Genomic DNA, 12101 nt, shown 5'->3' on the forward strand with positions numbered 1-12101 from the left:
ATCAAAGATGGCCAAGTCGTCAGAACAGAAAGCAGTCCTATAAATGATTTTCCAGTTTTAGTTTTTCATGGAACACTTAAATACAAATGCGTTGGTGAAATTCATCATGCGACATAGATATTTTTAACCAATAAATAATTTTCGCCATTCATCTTGGATGATTGATGAGCGGCCTTGAATCACGGAAAGGCACTCCACGAGATAGTGCTCTGACAAGAGAGATCGCAGCTAACTCTAGATTTTTAACATAAACTTCTCTAAGTTGCTGTTTCGAACACAATCGAGAATTGACTTTTCTGTGCTGGATTGTGGTTTGGGATTTGTTAACGATTTCACATCAAGAATTTTTGAAATTTCTTCATGTATTTCTACATATTACCTTTTCCTCATATACGTTCCTGAGAATGATTCGCCTTGCTATTTTCCGTTGCGAGTCAAATAATCGTAACATACGTGAAATTATCCCCCTTGAGTTAGTGAAATTTTCTTTTATAATACCTTTGCTTATCTACAACTCACACGTAAGAAAGAGCTTGGAAGAAGGTCCATCGAACCACCTTTAGAATTCGAGAGGACGACGGTTTAATCCCGTCTCCAGCCATCCTGATTTAGGTTTTCCGTGATTTCCCTAAATCGTTTCAGGCAAATGCCGGGATGGTTCCTTTGAAAGGGCACGGCCGATTTCCTTGCCAATCCTTCCCTAGCCCGCGCTTGCGCTCCGTCTCTAATGACCTCGTTGTCGACGGGACGTTAAGCACTAACCACCTCGACCACCACCTTTAGACTGTTTCCCTACGATTCCACTCTCGAACAGCGCTCGGGGAAAACGAACGCTGAAATCTTTCCTTTTGAGTTCTGATTTCTTTTATTTTACTATGGTGATAATATACCTAGCTACGTAGGTGGAAGTCAACAAAAGATTTTCGCACTCGAAGGAGAAAGTTGGTGACAAATTTAGTGAAAGGATTCCGCCGCAACGAAAATAGCCTTTGTTTTAATTGATTGCCACCGCTCCCAGCATGTCACATCAATGACACTCTCTCCTGTGCTTCGTGATAATACAAAACTAGCTGTCCTTTGAACTTTTTCAATGTCCTCCGTCGATCCTATATCGGTCATTAGTACTCCAGAGCAGGACGGACAAGTGTAGTGTAGGCCGTCTCTTTAGCAGATCTGTACCATCTTACAAGCATTCTGTCAATAATACGTAGTCTTTGGTTCCCCTTCCTCACAACGTTACCTGTGTGATCCTTAGAGTTTAGGTTGTTCGTAATTACAATAGCTAGGTATTTAGCTGAACTGGCAGCTTTAAGATTTGTGTGACTTATCGTGTAACCGAAATTTAATGCATTCCTTTTGTTACTCATATTAAAGACCTCACACTTTCGTGCAAAATTTATAACAGTTTCATTAACATATAATTCCCTTACTTTTTTTTAATTTTATATTCTCTATGAAACGTCCCCTTAGAAAAATTATGAATGACTGTGCTGGTAGACTTCTACGTTATTTGATACAAAGACAGCTGAGTAAAACTGAACGTACTCAGACAGTTCTCTCTTTACTTATACTGATCATCACTAAACTGACACACAATACTTTTTTAGCGCAACGCAATCTGACTTTCAATAATCCCTACAAAAGAATGGCCCTGACTTTAAACAATAACCTATACCTTTCATGAATCTCTTACAAAAATCTTCGTTACTCGAACTACTGTAATACAGCGAGCGCCAATACTGCCAGCTAAATAAAAGATTCTAAACTACTGAAGGCACTAATTATAGATAGCCATAGTTAGCAAATGAAAGATTTTGATACAGAACAAACAATTTATTTACCTTAATAATGTTCAAAAGTCATCATATATATATATATATATATATATATATATATATATATCAATTCATGACATCCATCTTTACAAAAATTTCCTTTTTCTAGCGGACACACATCCAGGTCGTACGTTCTCAAAACTCTGGCATATCTCTCTCCACATCCACCACTGCTGGCGGCTCACCTCCAACTAATGCCAACTAGCCACAGACTGCACACAGCACAGTCAGTAATTTTCAAACAGAGCGCTACGTGGCATTACCAACATAAAAACCTAAACAGCCTACCTACAACTACACGCTTGCCTCTTCGCCTTGCCTCGACTTCCTTAACCTGTGATCGATTCCATATATAAACACTGGCCGTCCTTTATACTGTAGTTGATGTGAAATTTTCTATCTGTTTCAGCAGCAAAGATATTCAGAACGCCGGCCGGAGTGGCCGCTACGGTCGCAGGTTCGAACCCTGCTTCGGGCATGGATGTGTGTGATGTCCTTAGGTTAGTTAGGTTTAATTAGTTCTAGGCGACTGATGACCCCAGAAGGTAAGTCGCTTAGTGCTCAGAGCCTTTTGAACCATTTTGACATTCAGAACATTAGCACGTAACACGTTGTGAGGGTACTGGTGTGTAGTATCTGTAAGTGGTTGTTCTTAGGAGGGCGACAATGCCCAGTGGCGCAGAGAGTCGCAAGCAGAGGCAGTTGAGAGGCTGTAAAAGGTGTAGACTGCGTGAGCCAAAGGCAGTTGCGTAGCGAAGGATTTATCTCTATGTTTAATTGTAGTGACACACAGTTTGAATAATAGTGTGTTTATGTTTGTGCAGTGTGATAAAGGAAATAAATTAAATTTTACCAGTTCTTAATGCGTCTCCATCAGTTAGTACCACACCATTGCATTTAACAATGAACGATGTCTTGATATACACGGTCTACTACAACAAGAGGATTGTAACATAATAATCATTAATTAAGCCATATAATCTCCAAGGAGAATGGAGCTTATAACGTCCTCTGATTCTTTTTCTTTTTTTAAGTATGAGTGGAAGGATCGTGCTGTGGCTTGCTCAAGAAAGTACTATGCAAAAAAATTGAAGGCTCACGATTTCGAAAGGTGTGTGTGTCTCCATTGCAACGCATAAACTTTAGATTTGGCTCAAAGATACCTAAAAACCTTCTTCTGTTTCCAGAATGAGATTTTCACTCTGCAGCGGAGTGTGCGCTGATATGAAACTTTCCTGGCAGATTAAAACTGTGTGCTGGACCGAGACTCGAACTCGGGACCTTTGCCTTTCGCGGGAAGTGCTCTACCAACTGAGCTACCCAAACACGACTCACGCCCCGTCCTCACAGTTTTACTTCTGCCAGTACCTCGTCTCGTACCTTCCAAACTTTGCAGAAGCTCTCCTGCAGGAGAGCTTCTGCAAAGTTTGGAAGGTCGGAGACGAGGTACTGGCAGAAGTAAAGCTGTGAGGATGGGGCGTGAGTCGTGCTTGGTAGAGCACTCGCCCGCGAAAGGCAAAGGTCCCGAGGTCGAGTCACGGTCCTGCACACCTTTTTAATCTGCCAGGAAAGTTTCAACCTTCTTCTGTAATGGTGCGAAAGTATGGTGCCTTGAACTTCATCCTCGCGCTCGGCGATGCTTCAATCAGAAAGGTGTCGACATTTGTGAAAAAAATGACCGCAGCTCAGGAGTTCACGTGAGCTGTATGACTGGTTAATGACGTCACATTGGCACCAAATTTCGCCACAGTTTTGCCCAATGGTGGATGTGTCATACGACGGAAAGGCGGTCACACACATCCAACCCCAACCCCTCTTTTTTTTTTTTTTTTTTTTTTTTTTTTTTTTTTTTTTTTTTTTTTTGACGCCTCTGCGATGGAGATAAGAAGCCTGACATTCAGCGTTGGAATCACGCTGTTTTCTTTTCAGACACAGTGCCGTTCAGAAGCGACACGGCCTAAGCGGGTGGCATCATGGGAGTCACTTAAACGACCCCTTCCCTTACTGCGTTGACTCCCACACAAAGTGCTGTCCAAAGCGACAGTTCGCCGTGCGATGAGCGACAGGACTACGTTCTTCTCAATGTGACACTGCTGCGAACCCTGGCGTTTCAACACAGGACATCGTAGGGTTGTAACACCACTGAACGTGATCTGATACCACTGCAGTGTAGTGTGATCGCAATTTTTGCTCTGGTACGCACGGTACTAGGATATGTCCAAAACAATTCGACGATATATGAACGTGATCCGAAGGGTAACGTCGCAGCCCGACACGCTTTCGTACCATTAGAGAGGAAGATTGTAAGCACTTGTGAGCCTCGTTTCAGACTTATGCTTTGCAATGGGGGACAGTTAAGGTATTTCTAAAAAGTGATCTTCTAATTTCGTTGTGCAGTATATTTTGACATTACACAGAAGCGATTTAGGAAATCGTAAATAAGAGCAGATGGAGAGGCAGGTAGGACATACTTCGTCGCGAATACTGTACCGTTAAATTCCGCAACAATTGACACAGTCTTTAACATCCTCGTAATGCTTGTGTCAGTTACACTATGTCGGCGATAGCTCGGCAAACAAGTTCTCCACGTGCGCGTACACCACCATTACTCTACTACGCAAACATAGGAGTTACATTCGTCTGGTGTGAGACGTTCCCTGCGGGTTCCACCGGGGGCCGAACCGCACAATAACCCTGGGTTCGGTGTGGGGCGGCGGAGGGGTGGACTGCGGTAGTCGTCGTGGGGTTCAAAATGGTTCAAATGGCTCTGAGCACTATGGGACTCAACTGCTGAGGTCATTAGTCCCCTAGAACTTAGAACTAGTTAAACCTAACTAACCTAAGGACATCACAAACATCCATTCCCGAGGCAGGATTCGAACCTGCGACCGTAGCGGTCTTGCGGTTCCAGACTGCAGCGCCTTTAACCGCACGGCTACTTCGGCCGGCAGTCGTCGTGGGGTTGTGGACCACTGCGGCTGCGGCGGGGACGGAGCCTCTCCGTCGTTTCTAGGTTCCCAGTTAACATACATACATACATACATACATACATACAATGCTTGTGTCCGATTCTCTGGCGCTAACGATGGGGCGATAAAAATCTTTTGTTGTTCAAAGCCGGCCGCTGTGGCCGAGCGGTTCTAGGCGCTTCAGTCCAGAACCGCGCTGCTGTTACGGTCGCACGTTCGAATCCTGCTTCGGGCATGGATGCGTGTGATGTCCTTAAGTTAGTTAGGTTTAAGTAGTTCTAAGTCTAGGGGACTGATAACCTCGGATGTTAATTCCCATTATGCATGAGCCATTTGAACCATTTGTTGTTAATAAAATAATAAAATTTTAACACGTCTAAATATTCTAGATTTTATTCGTGTATTTTCTTTTCAAAGAAATTCTTTTTCAGTCAATACTTTTCAATGAATTAGTTCTATATCATGTCTTATCTGCAACTTTGCCTTCTATGTCTACCATAAAATATACATTATTCGAAATGGTTATTTTCCGGCAGTTACACTACGATGAACTCTGCCCTTTCCCGCAGTCCGGCCGAAAACAAAGGAGAACGGCGCGAACATTAATTTCTCGTATCGTTTTGCGGTGGATGAAACTCTGATGCTGAGCAAAGTAATCAAGCCACAAAACGGGATACCACGAAGTACGTGGAGCGTGATTAGTGTCGGGGCTTAATTCTCAGAGTAATTGGGAGCCACGGGCAATAAAGGAATTTATCATTCGGCGGGAGCGTTGTGAGGTGGTCCGGAAAATGCATCGCTTGTGAGTGCTGGAGGCGGACGCTAGGGCTCCGGGTAATTTTATCATATGCGGAGCTCTGTCACTGATGTTGCGCAAAAAAGATTATTTAAAAATACACTAAATAATATGAACGTTTTTATTCTTTTCTGCCTTCCAAAGGCCCTCCCACTTTTTCCACTTCGTTTCGTACGCTCTCTCTCTCTCTCTCTCTCTCTCTCTCTCTCTCTCTTTCCAATAATCCTGCCTTCTTCCTTCTGCCCCCCTCATGATTTCGTGTTTCTTGCCTCTTTCCTCCACTTTTGTCACACCCTGGTAGATCGAAGTTCAAATATTACCTGTCCCATATTGATTAAGTTTTCCCATTTTTTCTTTAGATCGATTACGGCGAACCGCGGCAAGGTTTGGAATGTTGGCCTTTTCTTTTCTCATTCTCAAACCACATCTAGTGCTTGACCTCTAATAAACTGGAAGTCGACAGGGCGTCGATTTCTAATCTTAACTGCTCCACTCTTTTCACTAGTCCGCAGCTCGTGGTCTCGCGGTCGCGTTCCCGCTTCCTGAGTACAGGGTCCCAGGTTCGATCCCCGGCGGGGTCAGGGATTTTCCCCTACCTCGAGATGACTGGGTGTTTGTGTTGTCATCATCATTCATGGAAGTGGAGAAATTGGGTTGAGCAATGGTTGGGAACTTGTACGGGCGCTGATAACCGCGCAGTTGAGGTCCCCACATACCAAACGTCGCCATCATCTTTTCACTAGGTTCACTTTCTTGCTTCATTTACTCTCCACATCCTCTCCATTCACCCTTTCTCTTCTCCTCCTGTTCTTAGCTTTCCTGTTTCCAAGATCTAAACTCACCAGACAACGCATTGGTTGCTTTGGAGCCTTGTACATGGGATACAACTACTCCAGGCAGTTTTGTGATCCTACAGTGTTTCCGTGCGTCATGCCACTGAACTGATGTCTTCGCTTAACTCTGCTCCACAGAATCAGCACATACACCCACGTGGAGACTTGACGGAGTGGCGATAAGCAGATATCGTGTTTTTGTGTGACCTCAGAATGAGAAAAACCAACCTCTTAAAACAGGTACAGGTATCTACACTCCTGGAAATGGAAAAAAGAACACATTGACACCGGTGTGTCAGACCCACCATACTTGCTCCGGACACTGCGAGAGGGCTGTACAAGCAATGATCACACGCACGGCACAGCGGACACACCAGGAACCGCGGTGTTGGCCGTCGAATGGCGCTAGCTGCGCAGCATTTGTGCACCGCCGCCGTCAGTGTCAGCCAGTTTGCCGTGGCATACGGAGCTCCATCGCAGTCTTTAACACTGGTAGCATGCCGCGACAGCGTGGACGTGAACCGTATGTGCAGTTGACGGACTTTGAGCGAAGGCGTATAGTGGGCATGCGGGAGGCCGGGTGGACGTACCGCCGAATTGCTCAACACGTGGGGCGTGAGGTCTCCACAGTACATCGATGTTGTCGCCAGTGGTCGGCGGAAGGTGCACGTGCCCGTCGACCTGGGACCGGACCGCAGCGACGCACGGATGCACGACAAGACCGTAGGATCCTACGCAGTGCCGTAGGGGACCGCACCGCCACTTCCCAGCAAATTAGGGACACTGTTGCTCCTGGGGTTTCGGCGAGGACCATTCGCAACCGTCTCCATGAAGCTGGGCTACGGTCCCGCACACCGTTAGGCCGTCTTCCGCTCACGCCCCAACATCGTGCAGCCCGCCTCCAGTGGTGTCGCGACAGGCGTGAATGGAGGGACGAATGGAGACGTGTCGTCTTCAGCGATGAGAGTCGCTTCTGCCTTGGTGCCAATGATGGTCGTATGCGTGTTTGACGCCGTGCAGGTGAGCGCCACAATCAGGACTGCATACGACCGAGGCACACAGGGCCAACACCCGGCATCATGGTGTGGGGAGCGATCTCCTACACTGGCCGTACACCACTGGTGATCGTCGAGGGGACACTGAATAGTGCACGGTACATCCAAACCGTCATCGAACCCATCGTTCTACCATTCCTAGACCGGCAAGGGAACTTGCTGTTCCAACAGGACAATGCACGTCCGCATGTATCCCGTGCCACCCAACGTGCTCTAGAAGGTGTAAGTCAACTACCCTGGCCAGCAAGATCTCCGGATCTGTCCCCCATTGAGCATGTTTGGGACTGGATGAAGCGTCGTCTCACGCGGTCTGCACGTCCAGCACGAACGCTGGTCCAACTGAGGCGCCAGGTGGAAATGGCATGGCAAGCCGTTCCACAGGACTACATCCAGCATCTCTACGATCGTCTCCATGGGAGAATAGCAGCCTGCATTGCTGCGAAAGGTGGATATACACTGTACTAGTGCCGACATTGTGCATGCTCTGTTGCCTGTGTCTATGTGCCTGTGGTTCTGTCAGTGTGATCATGTGATGTATCTGACCCCAGGAATGTGTCAATAAAGTTTCCCCTTCCTGGGACAATGAATTCACGGTGTTCTTATTTCAACCTCCAGGAGTGCAGTTCTGAATAACTAGCATTTTCGGTATTGTTTGGCCTCGGTTATAACAACTGCTTTTTTAAAAAATTTGTTAGTAACTGATTAAAGGAAACCGAAATATCAGCCATAGCAGCAGTGCTAAAATTTTTGGTTTATATATAAACCTCTACAAAAACCGAGTACATTTTTTTCGTAAAATTTTTAGTGCCTTGAAATATTGTGTTGTAATTGAAAAAGGGAAAAGCAATCTGTGATATCGATAGCTACGATGCCACGACGTAGGTAAAAGTTGTTAGGTTGGCACTACAACACCGACACCAGCTCCCTCTAGCCGGCGCTGTGCAGCTCTACGAGCGCCGCTCCAGATTCTTCCCATTTCATGCCAAGCAGACGACCAAGTAACATTGTTTCTATTTCATAGTGGGCGAGCCACTACAGATTTTGCCTGTGTAACTTTTGTGATCTTTGATACATCCGGCGTCGCACCTACGTGATCCTCAGTGCAAAGTTATGTATTCATCTTCTCGCTAAAGTAAAGGTGATTTAAATTCACACTGCAGTACCGAGAGTTCTACCTCACCTGCTCCTCCTAGCTTCCTACATTCGGCCTACCCTTCAGTTTACAGGAACACACCCATGCGCCGCCTACCAGGCGGGATACAAAACAATCGGTGCTATTTTAATGATAATACTGTTAAAAACGAGCAATAAACACTTGACACAAGAATTGTTACAGTTTTTCTGAGACTGTACTGTACCTTCTACCGACGTGGCGTGGCTTATTAGATGGTACGCGTGAACACGCAGGAGAAGAGGAGGAGGAGATTAGTGTTTAACGTCCCGTCGGCAACGAGGTGATTAGAGACTGAGCACTATATTGGATTAAGGAAGGATGGAGAACGAAAGCGGCCGTGCTCTTTCGAAGGAGTGATCCCGCCATTTGCGTTAAGCGATTTAGGGAAAACAGGGAAAACCTGAATCAGGATTGCCCCACGCGAGTTTTGGAACAGTAAAACAGGTAAAGTTTTGTCTCAAGTACAGATAGTGTTGAGGATCAGTGGACAAAGTTCAAAACCATCGTACAATATGCGTTAGATGAGTATGTGCCAAGCAAGATCGTAAGAGCTGCAAAAGAGCCACCGTGGTACAACAACCGAGTTAGGAAACTGCTGCTGAAGCAAAGGGAACTTCACAGCAAACATAAACATAGCCAAAGCCCTGCAGACAAACAAAAATTACGCGAAGCGAAATGTAGTAAGAGGAGGGCTATGCGAGAGGCGTTCAATGAATTCGAAAGTTCTATGTACTGACTTGGCAGAAAATTCTAAGAAATTTTGGTCTTATGTCAAAGCGGTAGGTGGTTCAAAACAAAATGTCCACACACTCTGTGACCAAAATGGTACTGATACAGAGGATGACAGACTGTTGTTGTTGTTGTGGTCTTCAGTCCTGAGACTGGTTTGATGCAGCTCTTCATGCTACTCTATCCTGTGCAAGCTTCTTCATCTCCCAGTACCTACTGCAACCTACATCCTTCTGAATCTGCTTAGTGTATTGATCTCTTGGTCTCCCTCTACGATTTTTACCCTCCACGCTGCCCTCAAATGCTAAATTTGTGATCCCTTGATGCATCAAAACATGTCCTACCAACCGATCCCTTCTTCTAGTCAAGTTGTGCCACAAACTTCTCTTCTCCCCAATCCTATTCAATACCTCCTCATTAGTTACGTGATCTACCCACCTTATCTTCAGCATTCTTCTTTAGCACCACATTTCGAAAGCTTCTATTCTCTTCTTGTCCAAACTGGTTATCGTCCATGTTTCACTTCCATACATGGCTACACTCCATACAAATACTTTCAGAAACGACTTCCTGACACTTAAATCTATACTCGATGTTAACAAATTTCTCTTCTTCAGAAACGATTTCCTTGCCATTGCCAGTCTACATTTTATATCCTCTCTACTTCGACCATCATCAGTTATTTTACTCCCTAAATAGCAAAACTCCTTTACTACTTTAAGTGTCTCATTTCCTAATCTAATCCCCTCAGCATCACCCGATTTAATTTGACTACATTCCATTATCCTCGTTTTGCTTTTGTTGGTGTTCATCTTATATCCTCCTTTCAAGACACTGTCCATTCCGTTCAACTGTTCTTCCAAGTCCTTTGCTGTCTCTGACAGAATTACAATGTCATCGGCGAACCTCAAAGTTTTTACTTCTTCTCCATGAACTTTAATACCTACTCCGAATTTTTCTTTTGTTTCCTTTACTGCTTGCTCAATATACAGATTGAATAACATCGGGGAGAGGCTACAAACCTGTCTCACTCCCTTCCCAACCACTGCTTCCCCTTCATATCCCTCGATTCTTATAACTGCCATCTGGTTACTGTACAAATTGTAAATAGCCTTTCGCTCCCTGTATTTTACCCCTGCCACCTTCAGAATTTGAAAGAGAGTATTCCAGTCAACATTGTCAAAAGCTTTCTCTAAGTCTACAAATGCTAGAAACGTACGTTTGCCTTTTCTTAATCTTTCTTCTAAGATAAGTCGTAAGGTTAGTATTGCCTCACGTGTTCCAACATTTCTACGGAATCCAGTCCGCAGCTCGTGGTCTTGCGGTAGCGTTCTCGCTTCCTGCGCACGGGGTCCCGGGTTCGATTCCCGGCGGGGTCAGAGATTTTCTCTACCTCGTGATGACTGGGTGTTGTGTGTTCATCATCATCATTTCATCCTCATTGACGTGCAAGTCGCCGAAGTGGCGTCAACTAAAGAGGACTTGCGATACGGCGGCCGAACTTCCCCGCAAGGGGCCTCCCGGCCAACAATGCCATACGATCATTTCATTTCATACGGAATCCAAACTGATCTTCCCCGAGGTCCGCTTCTACCAGTTTTTCCATTCGTCTGTAAAGAATTCGCGTTAGTATTTTGCAGCTGTGACTTATTAAACTGATAGTTCGGTAATTTTCACATCTGTCAACACCTGCTTTCTTTGGTATTGGAATTATTATATTCTTCTTGAAGTCTGTGGGTATTTCGCCTGTCTCATACATCTTGCTCACCAGATGGTAGAGTTTTGTCATGACTGGCTCTCCCAAGGCCATCAGTAGTTCTAATGGAATGTTGTCTACTCCCGGGGCCTTGTTTCGACTCAGGTCTTTCAGTGCTCTGTCAAACTCTTCACGCAGTATCTTATCTCCCATTTCATCTTCATCTACATCCTCTTCCATTTCCATAATATTGTCCTCAAGTACATCGCCCTTGTATAAACCCTCTATATACTCCTTCCACCTTTCTGCCTTCCCTTCTTTGCTTAGAACTGGGTTGCCATCTGAGCTCTTGATATTCATACAAGTGGTTCTCTTCTCTCCAAAGGTCTCTTTAATTTTCCTGTAGGCAGTATCTATCTTACCCCTAGTGAGACAAGCCTCTACATCCTTACATTTGTCCTCTAGCCATCCCTGCTTAGCCATTTTGCACTTTCTGTCGATCTCATTTTTGAGGCATTTGTATTTCCTTTTGCCTGCTTCATTTACTGCATTTTTATATTTTCTCCTTTCATCAATTAAATTCAATATTTCTTCTGTTACCCAAGGATTTCTATTAGCCCTCGTCTTTTTACCTACTTGATCCTCTGCTGCCTTCACTACTTCATCCCTCAGAGCTACCCATTCTTCTTCTACTGTATTTCCTTCCCCCATTCCTGTCAATTGTTCCCTTATGCTCTCCCTGAAACTCTGTACAACCTCTGGTTCTTTCAGTTTATCCAGGTCCCATCTCCTTAAATTCCCACCTTTTTGCAGTTTCTTCAGTTTCAATCTGCAGTTCATAACCAATAGATTGTGGTCAGAATCCACATCTGCCCCTGGAAATGTCTTACAATTTAAAACCTGCTTCCTAAATCTCTGTCTTACCATTATATAATCTATCCGATACCTATTAGTATCTCCAGGATTCTTCCAGGTATACAACCTTCTTTTATGATTCTTGAACCAAGTGTTAGC

The sequence above is a fragment of the Schistocerca nitens genome, chromosome 1 (genome assembly GCF_023898315.1).
Source record: "Schistocerca nitens isolate TAMUIC-IGC-003100 chromosome 1, iqSchNite1.1, whole genome shotgun sequence".
In the NCBI taxonomy this organism is placed as follows: Eukaryota; Metazoa; Arthropoda; class Insecta; order Orthoptera; family Acrididae; genus Schistocerca; species Schistocerca nitens.